General features: G+C 48.1%; 1 protein-coding gene across 3 annotated transcripts in view; it reads left to right on the top strand.

The window, feature by feature from the left end:
* Positions 1-15,302, top strand: part of E23 (Early gene at 23) — a 114,429-nt gene that overhangs the window by 76,724 nt on the left and 22,403 nt on the right. The window lies entirely within an intron of this gene.

The following is a 15,302-nucleotide window of genomic DNA, read 5'->3' on the forward strand; positions in this document are numbered from 1 at the left end:
GGCGTTAACATTTGGGACAGGGACCGGTTTGGTTTGGCGGACCCCATTAAAGAACCGTAACTTTTATATTGTTTCGTCCCGTCGTCGCCGCGTCGTTTCCATCCGTCGGCCGAGTAGACAGCTTTCGAATATTTTCACCCGCCAAGTTCGAACCGCGGATCATGGCGCCTCGACTTTGTCCGGAAACCCGTTCGTCGGTGAGTCGAGGACGAGGGCGGATCAACGCGTGCCTCGAAGATGAAATTTACGATTCAACCCCTGCTCTTCGATTTTCCCGGCGTTACGCCACGCCGACATTACAGGAGAACCTTCCTGGCAACCGGGTCAAGGCCGTGACCTAGTCCGAGGCCATCGCCTTCGACGCCGCTCCTTCGACGGCCCCACTTTGCTTCCTATGCCCGTCGCCCCTCCGGTTCCTACCCCTCGTTAGGTGAATTCCGTAATTTATAGATCGCACGTGCAGCCGAGGTATAAGGCGTGTATCTTACGTCGGCCGTGGTGGGGATCGCCTATCCCGAGCACAGACTGCAGCAGGGAGATTGGAAATTTCTTATTATACGTTGATAGGAGATCTTGAATAACATTTGTGTATTTTTTACGTGTGGCAATGAACTTGGAAGAAAGCTGAAGAAGTATTTATACGACGCAGGCATGGCTGTAGCGAGTTTATTAGAAATTTCTCACGATTTTATGGGATTCTTGCAAAGCCGTTGTAAAGAAACGACGAAATAATAGAAGAGAGAGTCTTTCGGATGAATTTTCCTTTGATTTCTTCAACATCACCAAGTCTGAACAGCGAATCAAGTATACACGAGTTATTTGACACACCATTTTCGGTTCAACTGTTATTCAAATCGTACTCTCATGGCAAAGTGCGATGCACACGTTTTATCCAACAGTTGTTTCTTTTAAATTGAATTTGTAGAGAAAAATCAACGCGCTTCGTAGGAGGGAATGCATGGGCGGTATTTCCGATGGAAATATCGACGATCATTCAATAGCTAGGCGCGTAGAACCGTGTGACGTGTTTGATAGGCGGTTTTGAGCGAATGGTCAGTAAATACTTTTACCGCGTTGAAGTCAACGTGAAAAATTAACCGTATATAACCCATATCGATGTGGATGGTCATAGTGTGAAACCGTGATCTCTCAACGAATGGCGTATAATTTGTTAGAAAAGAGAGCCTCGAGCGTTATTTGCCGATACGAAATTAGCTAATCGGTTTCGACAAAAACTGTATAACAGTCCTACGTATTTGTGAAGCTATTAACATGACGGAGTGCTACATAACTTACATTACGGGTGAGTATAATAATCTCTTTTATCACGGTAGTGTGAAAGTAACCATTTCCCGACTATGTCAACGAGCAAAAAAGTCGATTCTAAAATCTAACGCGTCCTGAGAAAGAAAGCTAAAATCAAATTCTGATGATAATTACCGACCATTAACGGTTACCCCATTGAGTTCATCGCTCGCCCGCTTATTACAAATTGAATAAACGAAAACAAAAGAAAAGAAAATACCTACGACGTTGCCGTCAGCAGTACGTATCATGCCGCAACGGTGGGTCGGCTTACCTATTGGTGTCAGATGTGCACCGGATAGCGTGCCTCGCGCACCTACATTCTATCTCTGGGGGCTCGATGAAAAATCCGGAGAAAGGCGCGAGAGATCTGAAACGTCGCATAGCTACTGTGAAACGAGACTCTCCCGTCCCCGGGGTTTTCTCTGACTCCGCATATTGACTTCGGGCCGAAGAAGGATGCGGCAAAGCAGGGGTGCGGCTGCAGCAGGAGCTGGAGGCAGAAGCCGGCGACCGGGTAATTGGACACTCCCTGGAAGAACGAACGTCTTTCTCAACTAGTCTAAAGTCGTCGACCCCTGCGCGTGACCTTAACCGCCACTTTCTTACGAGGATGGATCCGCCGTCTGGTCTCCGCTTCTGTTCTCTTCCCTTTGTCCCTCTCCCCCGTGCATCCACATTTTATTCGCTTCGCCTCGGCTTTCCTTTACGTTACAGTCAAATTCCCCGGAAAATAGTTTTAATTTTCCTTCATAGACTCGCCTCGGGCCGACCGGCGAACCGATGCAGAGCCGAGTTCGTAACCCCAACGTAGGTCTTTTTCTCAATGTCAGTCCGCGCCCGAGGGGGAAACGGCGGTCGTAGGTGCCCGATAGGTACCCGCGTACCTACCGCGTCAAGACCTGAACAGGCAACGCACCTTCGGCACGCAGTGAGCGCACCCCCGTTGGAGAACGTGCAATCTCACAGGGTGCAACAACCTTCTGTATATCGCCAACGGGGACTCCGTTTTGTGGCAGCTTCGTGGCGGCGTCGGCGGTTGAAAATTATTCCGAATTTTCCGAGAAATTGGTTATGGAAATTCTACCTGACTATGACATGAATTTTCCAGGCTGGTAGCAGGTTATTATTATACACTCGCCGCTTCGTCGCTGCGGTGAAATTGCTGTATTCAAACAATCTTGGAAACATGAACCGAAAACTCCTACTAACTTCTTGTTACGTCTTCTACCGGAGTTTATGCAGACATCTTGTAATTGGGAAATTTCATCAGAGCAGTGTAGGAGCAGAGCATCCCGTAGGATGATCAAATGCCGACTTCATTGAAATTGACTCGACGTAGATATGCGAAACTTTTACTGAACTGATCTTAGAACGCAACCTGAAGGCATACTAGTTTTGAAGAATACTCCTTTCCAAGATGTGCACAGCTATCTCTGGACTGTTCTCGGAATTCATTCTTCACGAGAGAGTGCGCGACGTATATGTAGGTATGCGGCATCGGATTGCAAGGGAAAAGAAGACAGCGAGAGAAAGAATTTAACGAATAGAACGATGCTCGAAGGTAATGGAACTCCGTTGCATCGGTGCATCAAATTGCGACTCTGTGCAGCTTCCAGGTGGTACCGTACCGTTTCATGTAAAGTTGGACAAATTGCTCTTGGGTATACACAAGACGTAGAAACGATTCTTGGCCGAGCGTTTCGCTGAATACGCGGCCTGGATCGAGAGGACGATTACGCTCACCGTGGAAGAAGCAGTTTGTTTCAATCAACGATGCGGGTTTCCCTGTGTTCGCGTGTTTGTCTGTGGAGGTATCAGAAGCATACGTGAGACGCCATTATACCTGGGCAGTAAGCCGTGCAGGGGCTAAGCAATATTTACCGGTATTTGGAAGGAACGTACGCCTCCTGGGACCTGCCCTGCTTCCGTGACTTTAGCCGTTGATTGCTAGCAAGGTTTCGCTGGGACTTGGGCGAACAAATGGCAAGGTGGAGGAGCGCGGAGATGGCATGAGCCTTGAACAAAATCTATTACGTGCTGCGGAGATATTCCTGCTCTCTGAATAGTCGTGAAATCATCTTAATTCAAGACGAGTGCCCATCAACGTAAGTAATAGTTGTAAAGAGGCTGTTGTATATACGTTTGGAGGTTAACGAACCTTGCTCGAGGACGACAAATAACTTCACTTCTTATTTACGATGTTGCACGTGCTATTAATAGCGTGCAGGGACTCTATGCATCCAAGATTGGCCACGAAGTCGAGTCACCTACTTATTCGCGTCAACATTTTTTCAACGTATTATTCCGATTGGAATGTAAAATAAAAGTTGACCAAATTCATTGGCAACATCTTTATTATTCGTGTGAACCGATTTTCGATCTTCTTGAATTGTTTCACACGGATTTTTACAGCTAGAACGGATCGGTTTTGTAGGATAACGAAACTGCCTCAATTCTCGTACAGTATTGCGAAGGTCCAAAAACAATTTGATTCTTCTCTTAACCCCGATTAACCTTGTCCTTGGGTTAGGTTAAGGCCAGCGCGATGGTGTGGCTGACTTACGCAACTCTTATAGATTCTAGAGTTCTCTTACAACGCTATTCTACGCGGTTCTAAAAGCGACCTCAACAACGCACTAAATTGGTTGAAATTCAGTGCCCAGAGTCACTGCCCTCTTGTCTCTAATAACAATTTCATCTTGAGGATTGAGATTCCTAGACGGTGGTTAAATTCTGCTGCCTCCGTGAGTCTCTCAAAATTACGCGTGACTCAGCCTCGGTACATCGCAAAGCCTCAAGAGTACGAAGGACAATTTACTCTTGACTTACTTCAGCTTCTCTTTTCTCTTGTGAATCGATATTTTCTCACGTCTCCGTCGACTAGTCTCCGTTCCTCTTTGCATATACCACTTTTTGCGCGACATATTTAACCAGTCCAATAAGAACAAGTTGAGATATTTAACGATGTTCAGTCATCCGGAGCTCCGAAGCGTAATAGCGTCGCTTGGCTTCTACAAATCCTCGACGCTACGGGTCCACATCTGACGCCGAGGAAATAAAGATCCACGGCCAAAGATGACATTTACCAGGATTTTGATTCTTCCTGCGTGGATATTACACATGTATATTCCTTTTTCCCTGACGTTGTACGGTGTTGATAGGTCGCGTGCAACGGAGATCGGTTAATTTCATATTATCAGCAAATGTTGTATTTTGAAATTATACGTCTTTCATCCTCTAGAGTAATACGATAGGTATTCTTAGGAATATCAATTTATAAGACTACGTGCTAGTTTGGATTCCTCTTTTGTTTCATGTTTCGCCTAACTGGGTATCTTGTAAAAGTCGGATGGCAGGACTGTCATTACTCACCGATGAAAGATACTTTAAATAATAGTGAAAAATCATTATCCTGATTGGCACGTATCATAACCAGGGACGACGGATGAGTGGATCGCACTCGACCCTTTGCCGACGTCCTTCGAGGTACAGCGGATAACGCAACGGACCGCAAAGTTGGAAAATTCCACTACTGCCTCCTTCTCTCTTCCCTTTCTGGCAGGCCAATCATACAAATATTGCACTTTTACGTGCACGTGTACAATGTATACCCTTTTCCTCTTTTAGTTTCGTTTATTGGAATGTGAGGCATGGGCCATCTTCTCTTTCCATCGCGTCTTTCCGGACTTCGACCTTGACGCGATTATTGTAACTATTGCGCCGCAGTCAAAGGGAGAAACAATTAAGCTGAAGGCCAATACTGACAAGTTGCGAAATCAGCGAGAAGGAAAAAGCAGCGGATTGGTACGTTCCCTGGCTATCGGAGTGTCGGCGGTGGAACGGAAAAATGGCGTTAAAAACAGTATGATTTGATTTCACCCCAAGTACTTATTTCCTCCATTGCTTTTCCTCGTTCGTTCCTTTTCTCCGTAATATTCAGATCGCTCGGCGAGGAGTAGGGAGACAGGGCAGAATGTAGTTGTGGCCCGGTACGGCCGATTTCTCCGAGGTCAAGCACCGCTTGGTTTAATATGTTGTAGGGAGTAGCGACCGTAATAGGCTCTGAACGCCTTCGTACGCAGCGGAGAACGCCAACTGCATCAGGCCTCGTTGAGATGTATTCACGTTGTTACTGGGTACTCGTCCGCTGCACCCGGTGGGAGGGGGGGAGGGAGGGCCAACGAGCATTAGTATTGTTTGTTCATTTTTCAAGCCTCGTCTAATTTCGGCCCTCCGTCTCCCCGTCGCGCTTAACAACATCGGTATTCTCTTATTCGTCCGAGCGATCGTCAACGGTCGAACCGTCTATCTCCCTTTCTCCGAAAGATGTATCGTGGAAGAGAAAAGCTCGGAAACAAATATAATTCGTCAATCACTCAAACCATCGTCTAACGTCTGTCAGATTAACGTAACGTACGACTCGATCGTGTATCCAATTTGCAAATGTGCGAATAATAATTACCAAGGAATACCCGAAATGACAGGTGTCCTTTTCCTCTCAAGGTCGCCGGGTCGCTTGTACTCCGGGCATGCACGTTGAAACGCGGTTGGTACCTTCTCAGACGTAAGATGAGGCCAATACCTGCCTGCCACCCCACCAACCAAGAGTCGTCCTGCTTGGGAGCATCGGCAGCCTCGGGGGAAGTCGCGGCAGTAGGGAACGAACCGGAGCCAATAAGATCCGAAGAGGAGGCCTCTCTGGAATTATTTTGACCCAGTGTATATAGTTTAGCGGCAGAAAGGCGAAGCGTATGCATCTTACCTGCAACCGTCGTTGGTCGGTGCCGGTGCAGCGAGCGAGAGCGAGTCGGCATCATCTCGCCGTGTTGCTGCCGCGCACAGAATGTAGTCACCGAACTGGTTGCTCTCCCATGCCAGTTTCTCCCGCAGCTCTTTCATCAGGATGCAGTTCTTTTGGCCGATGCTAAAACTTCTTCTACGTCGTTGCTGCTGCTCCTGTAGGTGATTTTAATTCTTATTATACGTACTGCCTACTTGCAACCCTCGAACGAAGTATCCTTCACTTGTTCCAACGCAGACCTGCGCCGCGTGTAGAGCGTCACCTTGATCGCGCGACGTGAGCTTTGTCTTCATCGAAAGCTCGACTTGTTCCTACGGACAATGACGTATCCCGCGGTCTGACACACCCGGGGAAGGAATCATTTGCAGGAGACACTTTCCAGGGTTTTACACGCGGCATTGACCACGAGGTTTGCGTTATTCATCGCGGTTATTATTAGACCACAGGCCTATCTTTCCTGCAAAGACGGTGCTGCCTACCTCCAGTCCGCCTGCACACCGCGTTGTTTGTTATTTTTAGCGATTCGTCTGGATTGTGGCTTTTCCGAAAGTCGGAGGTCAGTGTCGCCAGCTGTGAGTGAGACTCTCCTCGATTGCCCGAGTAAAGTCGGTGCCGGTTTATCGCATCCTCATGATCCATCCGCGAACCTTGTTTCACTTCGGGACGAAGTTGAGAACTGCGTTACTGCGCAGGGTCCACCATGAAAATGTTTTGGCGATGACTCACTGTTGTTGTGGCAAACGTTGTCGTCCACGGTCAGACTCGTTCGATCTCAAGTTGGCCATGCACGTAAGAAAACCGAATCTCTGCTCAAGACTCTTGCTTTCATGGAAGACCGGGCTCATTCCACATAGCAGGGGTTGAATCTATCGATCGCGGAAAGGTTCTGCAACTGCTCAACCACTCTAGGTTCACTGGTCCCTCTCGACCAGCAAGGGGAACAGCTCCGTGCTGTTATGCAGGTTCATACGGGGTGTCTCATCCGAACAGACCACACCTACATCTCTTCGCATTAGGTACCGAAATAATAGAAAGCTCGGTGCTCTCATTGCGTAATCTGCGATGATTTTCTGGAAAAGCGTTGAATTGTGTTAAAGAAACCCACGGTTGGTGTCCACCTTTGTTTGGCAGTTACTCAGGGTATTTACGACAACGTTTTGTTCGCGTTAATTAAATGACGTCGCTGAAGAGGCACGATGACATTATAATTCACAAGAAAATGTTCCCGACGTCAAACATGGGCGTTCAGATCTGAGAACGAAAAAATTTGATAGTTGGAACTTAGATGTATGCAGCTCTTTTCTTATTTTAGGATTGAACACTTTTGATTCGAGTTAAAATTACTCCTCAACAAATTCGCGCCGATTTGCCAGACAAAGAGAGAGAGAGAGAGAAATCCTTCTAAATTATAACGCCGAGCAGCCGCTGCCAAGACGCGATAAATTTACTCATATGAAAGTTTATGTAACGCCCTCCGCGCGTTCCGGGGTACCAGCGTTGAGTTATGTGTTTCGATGGTCTCGGTTATTCAGCGTAAAAATCTTCAATAATGGACTGGAGAAATTCGGTGTACTTCAGCCTCTTTTTTCTTGACCAAGAGGGTTCATTCGCTCGGAACGTCAGAAAGCCGCCGAAGAAATGAAAGGTGGCCCGTGTTACCTTGAAAAGAAGGAAGCGACGCGTCGGTGAAGGGCTTCGGTTTCTCACGTCGTCTTTCGCGTCGCATTGAATGTTATAGGACGAAACGGGGGCGTACTTGTTCGTCTCCGCATTCCAACTAGTAGATCCATTCGAGTCATAGTTTCTCTCAAAGATTCCTCCCGCCTCGAACCGACGACGGCTAGAGATATTCCGTTCGCTCCGGGCGACTCGCTTCGTCTTTGTCCGTCCTCCCGTGCAGAGGGGTCATTCAAGGTCAAAGTCAAAGTGGGACAACGTATCGAATGTATTTAAAGAGGCATATCGAGTTGCCAAAACAATAGTATAGCGATCGCCGAAAGGTGCCCCTCATCGAATCAGCGTTGAACGGGTTGCGGAGAAGGAGTGACGAGTTGGTAACGCGGAGCATGGCAACATGATTTGTATGTCACGTTCTTTTATTGTTAATAAATAACATTGGCTCAATCTGTCGAGGTTCTTGAACTCTCGTAGAACCATTTCTAATCTCCGGCAACCGTAAGTAGGAGGCGGTAACTATATGTATAGACGTGTAGTATCGATCGTCCGAGGATCGCGATCAATCATCGTTTACTATGAAGTTTGCTCACGATACTCTTTACTGGTCTGGCAACATGTTTTCAACACCGTCAAGGAATGCTCTGGACCATGGAAACTCGTCGGAGAGCAAATTATTTGCAGGACATTCAACATTCATAAAAATCATACGCTTATATGGTTTCTGTGTAAATTTAATCGAAGATTCTTCTTGTACGGCGCGAAACGAATGATTGTAATGTAGCGAGAAGAGCTAATAGACAAGTGTCATGTACTACGAGATGGCATCTGTTCGAAATTTTTATTGTAACACGTTATATAATCAGGATATGGAATATAAAATTTCGCAACATTTGGCGTATACTTTATTCAGTTCTATACGCAGAGCTGGCGGCATCTCTCACGGAGGCCCAATTAGCGGACGTTACATGTCACCGAATCGTGTCCTGCATCACAACGACCCGTGAGCGTCGGGAATTTTTATTTGGCGGAAAGTCACATTGTACCGAACAGATTACGCGTTACGTCTTGCTTCCTGCGCTTCGGTGAGCGGGGGTGGGTGTACGGACAATGAAGCGAAACAGCTGCTCGAGGCAATCCGAAATCAAGAGACGCAACGAGAGTAGCGGCTTGATCTTCTCCGGTATCGTTCACGATGATACAGACAAAGCGGGCGAACGAGCAAACGAGGGAACCAAGTAACGAAGGAACTTCGGACCGACAGACGACGGGACGAAAGAGATTCACTACGCTGCAACTGAAAGTATATTTTTGGCGCGTGGGCCTCTTGTGGTAATAGGCTCGAGCTCGCACCAGGGCATTTTAGCGAGATTACTAGAGCGTTGACCCCGTCCCTCTTGTCTCTTTCCAACGCTAAGCCCCGCGTGGACCCCCGTCACAACTGCCCTCTCCCTCCCTCTCTCGTCCTCCCTTCTTCCTCGCACACCATCGGGTGTTAGCTGCGGGCCGAATGCACTCCCTGCTGCACGCACGTATTGCGATCGTCAGGCGTGTGTGCGGTAACGCAACCCAACCACTTCATTCCATTTTGCCTTTTCGTCGAGATAGAGATCCCTGTGTGTAGGTACCTTAACGCGGAGAGTATAAGAACGACTTGTGTACGGGAGTCGGACCATTTCGCTTTGCGACGCACATGCACCCGGTGGATAGATGGACGTAGTTCATTGGAGTTTTGCACCTATGCTACCCGGCACTCCGTTCGCTGAGGGTGCAGAGCAGAGGGAGACCGAGTTTCAGGGAATCCCTGCTCGTGGAACTTGGCAGGAACTCAAAGAACCGTGCTCCTCGCATGGTCGCTGGTATGCCCTGGCAGTTGAGGGTTGTGCCGTTGGTATCGATGGATCTCTCATAATGTTCTTCGTTGCCGATGTACCACTCGGGACTCGGGAGAAAGCGTCGCTCAAACACTCCGACTCAATCTATACGCTCGTTCAGTGACAGCTGCTGCTTCTGCATGGATGTAGGTAATTGCATATTCTCTGTGGCGTGTTATGCATGCGCTCACTTTTCAACGTATGATTTTTTCGGACAATCTGTGATCCGTTACGACCTAGTTGTGGTGCAGTATACGTCTCACCGAAGACCGTTCTACTTCACAACCATTGAAACCCTTGTGATATAATTTCAGTGATTTCGATGACCAGATAACTCGTTTGAACCAACGCATCGGCACTAAGAGATCTCCGACAACTGAGCGCCACTGTAGCGGTCTTTGACTGGACCGACGTCCGTGACGCAAGTCGAGGTCATTCGACCTACCCAACAGTGTAAAGCTTTCATCAATTTATTCCTACAGCTCTGAAAGTTTGAATATTTTTTATTCGCAAGGTCCAGCGATGTGTCTATCCGGTAGTACTTGAGTGGTTGGGAAATATTTCTTCTTATGGATTTGTCTCAGAGTATAATGTTTGAGTTTGACCATAAAGAGCAGCGACGAGGAAGAAGCAGACATTCCCGGACGCAAACGTATTGAAATTCTATATGGAATAAAAATTGTCGAAGCGTGTTCAAAGTGTAGTCGAACGGAGCTCATTCGCTTTACTTCTTTCCGTTAGTTTAAAATTAGACCCTTGCCTGTGTCTAAGTACCTGCTAATTTACAACAGATGACAGTGATTAATTGCGAGCGGTTCGCGGACCGGCTCGTTCCTGTGTCAGCTCGTATTCTTCGGTCGATTCCATTTTTCAACTTGGTTCCAACAACCGCAGCCGACGAACGAAGAAACGAACAAAGTAACAAGACGATGCGCTTCATAGAGTCTCTTCGGACCAGCCTCGGCCTCCGTCGTCAACTCCACACCACCTTCGAATTCTTTCTACCGCAGACAGTCCGACTCTCTACTCCGGTAGGCGGTGTAAAAAATTTCTCTAGCGGATGCACGAATGGATTTTTACCACCACCAGCGACCCGTGCCCTTGAAAATCCTGCTTGGATCATTAACTAATTCAAAGTGAAAGAGCAAGACGGGATGAGAGAGCGAGAGAGAGAAAGAGAAAGAAAGAAGGGATCAACAGCGGAGGATAGAGGGATAGGGTGGAGCGAGGAGAGAAGGAGATGCAGACGAAGACGGAGAGCGCGGTGTCAACGACCCTCGTGTATTTAAATCAGGTCAACCTTTCCTAGTGGGCAATAGCTATTGCCCAAGGGCTATTTTTCTTGATGCCTCTATAATACGTGCTTCTGTGCTTATGCTGCCGCTGCTGGCTTGGCCACCGCGTCGACCACCTTCGAGGAGTTGCTCGTTCTCAACGCGTATTATATGTCTCGTTTCGTTTCACCCCACCTGGTGCGATGCCCGTAGGTAGGAACCTACTACCGACCCGTTGTTCCAGATACAGGATAATTTTTTGACTACGGCAGTTTCTCGGGTAGACCGCATTTGAGACCGTACAGCGTCGAGTTGAAATTCATGAAAAAATCCGAGTCACCCACATACGTCTGTTAACCAGCAATTACCGTTGCCTACCGCAGGGACACTGAGAAAGCCAGGCTGCTGGAAGTGCAACGTTTACAGGGTGTATGCGTATATAGGTATATAACACAATTCGTGTGCAGCGTGTACATTTGATATGCAGTGTGCTTCATACTAAACGGTTAAATCAACCCACGGAATCACGTACGGTGGATCGTGGGCAGCGCTGTACCACGGCTTGCAAGCATACGCGGTACTTGTTGTGTAGGTACAACTACTCGCGTTGGTACGGTTACAAAAATAATTATACACGCCGGCAATGGAGCGTGTCGGATTCTTCCGGGCTTCAGTAACCATGTTACGATACTACAAGTTACGTTACGTTCGCCACCGTACGCCGAGAGGTCACGCGTTATACTCGAGGTGTAGGGTAATAACATCCACGGAATAATGATAAGTGCCTGCTACCTGCAGATTCGGTTGCGCAACGCGACGAGTAGGTACACCTGCTTCTCCGTCCGTCTCTGAACCGACTACGCACTTCCGACGCACTATTATTCCGCTTTGCGATCAAAATTTGTATCGTACCCACGCTTCGCAGGATATTGCCTTGACTCCACAACGATACCAGTTTCACAAGCGATTTCAGCTCGGTGACCCACATCGTCGGATTTTCGGCGAAGAAGGTACTACACGTATGTAAGTTGGAACCGTTAAGGTTACGTTATTTTCCGTTGCCTTTGCCCTACGCTCTCTACGAGCCCCGGGGACGGTTGTGCAAACTCCACGCCGTGCCGTATCGGGGGTCAAAAAATGATGAGGTGAACTCGGGATAGTCTAGTCCGCCGCATTTCGACGTTACACGCGAGGAACGTGATCTCTGCTGTTGCAGACTTTCTACGGATTATATGTGTATGTGCAGGTACCGGTTCAAGCACGTAGGCACTGCAGCGATGCAGTTTGCTGCGATTCGCTGCAGTTTGAAATCGAAATGCAGTTACGTACCAGTGTTCTGAATGCCCTCGAAATTTCACCCCACGATAAGAAGGGGGTGTCTTGTGTCAGTTTTGCAAATTATTTCACGGGTGGAACGTTGCCAAATTCATTTTTTCATTCCTGATATCACTCGTCCGCCATGTGAGTTTTCACTCAACCAGTCGCTTCCGCGATCAATCGACAATCTTGATTTTTTTTTACTTACATTTCTTTTGCTCTTCGCAGCAAAGTGACGAGGGTTAAGATGATCGTTGGGACAGCTCGTAAAATCCGTGACACACGACTTTGAGGACGTAAACGAAACTTACAATCTGGCGGACGGACGTTGCGCTCGCGCAGTTGGTCGGACGGGTCTGGTCTTGTAGCTCGCGACTGTACTTGGAAGGGAAAACGTGCGGGCGCAACGGCCTCTCGGCATTCGCATCGCGGATGTGCCATAAAATCTTCGTTTTATGCGAATAGTAATAATATATTATTAAAATTTAGAGTCGTCGTAGACTTTACGGTCTAGTTCGCTTCACCTCGTATTCAGTATAGAGTATCTTCTCTTCTTTGCTACATGCTCCTCCTCGGCTATCGGATGAAACTGGCAGACTCCAGACTCTTCTCAATCCCCAGACGGTATACGACTAAAATTTACAACCTCTTAAACGCTCAAATTGAACAAATAAATAACCTCGAATAATGTTTATCGATCCAGATTACACGGATACTGTGTCTCTCCTGCACTACTCGCTACTCAACCTTTATACCTGCACTTCGGCCTCAAGAGAAGTGCTGTCAATTTTTCATCAAGCATTCACGTGTATGAAAAAAACCTCTCTCAAACACCTTTTGACAAATTTATGTACATCATATTTTTTTTTCGTTGTTTAACGTTTACTACGTTGCGATAGGAATACAGGTCATTGTCAGATTTGTGACACTGTGAGATCGTAAAACGAATCGTTGCATGGTTTCTTCAAAGAATGATTCGACGGGATGTAGTGGTCGTAAATCAGGTAGACATACATCGGAGCTTGCAAATTTTCGGGTACATTTTCCGATGATCCGATCAGGGTCCAACATGAATTATCGTAAAACCACCCTTTCGAGGAAGAGAACAAGCTAATCCTGCCGGCATCCCGACCCAGAAACAGACGTCGAACACTCGAGATCAGGTTCCAGAAGCATTATACCGTAACGCGGGTGAAAAGCGGTCGGCCGAAAACCGGGCAGATTAATCAGGCCTCGATGGCGGCGGCACGTGCAAGCCCACAACTGACGTCTTACTACTTTTTCATGGAAGTAGCCCCAGGTTGGAGGAGGGAGTCCGGAGGTCCAAACGTCCGGTCTCTCGTACTCCCGGTGGAACTTTGACCCGCGGCTAACGCGCGGCAGATCTCGAACACCGTCGAGCATTCCTTCCGAGACAGAGTGATCAATGGGGCAAAATCCTCGATGCATCGATGCGGATGTGCGGGTCTTTGGCGCCGAGGAAGCGGTTATTTCATCGGGCGGTCGCCCACGGATGCAGCAGCGACCGCGTAGCGAGTGGGAACACCTTGCTATCCTCGCCGGTTGCGTCGGTGACCGGGGGACCAGGCAGGGGATGCAGGGAACCGGGAAAGGGGCCGGGGGGGCCGGGGGAGGGCAGGCATCCAGGCTGACACACACCCACGCCGGTATTCTGGGCCGAAAAATGAGAGAACGCCGTTCTCTTCCGCGTGGCCTGCAGGCTCGATCGGTTCTCTCTCCTCTCAGTCGACGGCCGGGGTTCCGGGTCCCGGTTTTTCGCCCTCAAAACGTCGCGATTGTTCAACCCGGCTTCGACTCGGCGCTACACAAGGCGAGGGCTCCGCGGCGCAGACCCGTTTTCCTTTTTTTTCACCCGCACCTTGGTTTCCCGTTTCGTCCCCTCCGCTTGTCCCACTCCATTCGCGGATTAGGATCGCCTCGTGCGTTTAGACGCGGTTGGGTTAGGTCAGGAGCTGCAGGATAGGTTAGGCTTGGCCTCCATTCCCCGATGGTGGGCAGCGTATACATTGATTCTTCTGGATCCCGTCGCAATAAATCCCCCCTCCATCCTTCTGTCGTGGAACCGCCGTTTATTCCATCTCGGTGGTTATTAGAGGTGCGTAATGCACACGGAATTTACGTCGGGATATTCACTCGAGAGAGAGAGAGAGAGAGAGAAAGATGAAGAGATATGTAGGAGCACATGGAGTATGTAAAGAGAGAATCGCTGCGAGTCCCGTTCGTTCTGATTTTACGTACATTATTCGCTGCGTGATCGTATTATATACATTTATACCGCACACTCGATGCTATCTCGCTGAAAATTTCTAACAAATTTCACCGTCTCGGTATACCTACGAGATCGCCGCTATCGAACGGCTTATCTAACTCTAAGCTTTGTCGCCTGCGAATTATACTCACGGCGCGATCAGGCCGAGTATTACTCACTTAGTCTTATCGTCGGTTGATTACGGTTGCTGCTGCAAAAATTATACGTATTAATTTTCTACCACCGCAGTGTTTTCGCTCGGTGTATACGCTAAGAGCGTGCATTTTTTGCCCACCGGTCATATGATCCGTGAAGAAATTGTAATTCATGATTTATTACCCGTACTTGCATTGCTGTTGCGGCATGACGGAGGTGATCCTCCAAGCCGCGGCAGCAACTCTGTAACGATGTGTAACCCGCTGTTACTGCATGTTAAACTTGAAGGCACGCCCTAGTTCTGCAGTAGGGAACAACTTGACCAGCCTGGCTTTAATGCACTGGTAGCTGCTCCGCGTTGCACTCTCTCAACCCAGTGTATTCTAATTAACGTCTCAACTTTGCGGTTTGCTCCGCAACAGCTTATACACATCGTGCTGCGAAATACGGGACTAGTGACGCGTTTCGTGCGAAAACTGCAGGTGACTCTGGGATCTATTATTTCCCTTGTATAACAATACCGTAGTAAACCATATTTATAGGCTTGAAGTATTGTGCGCGTTATATCGACAATTAGTCGGCGTGATTGTACGTACGTTTGCATCGGGAATTTTTTCTTTGAAATAGCA

This window comes from Neodiprion pinetum, chromosome 1 (genome assembly GCF_021155775.2).
Source record: "Neodiprion pinetum isolate iyNeoPine1 chromosome 1, iyNeoPine1.2, whole genome shotgun sequence".
Taxonomy (NCBI): Eukaryota; Metazoa; Arthropoda; class Insecta; order Hymenoptera; family Diprionidae; genus Neodiprion; species Neodiprion pinetum.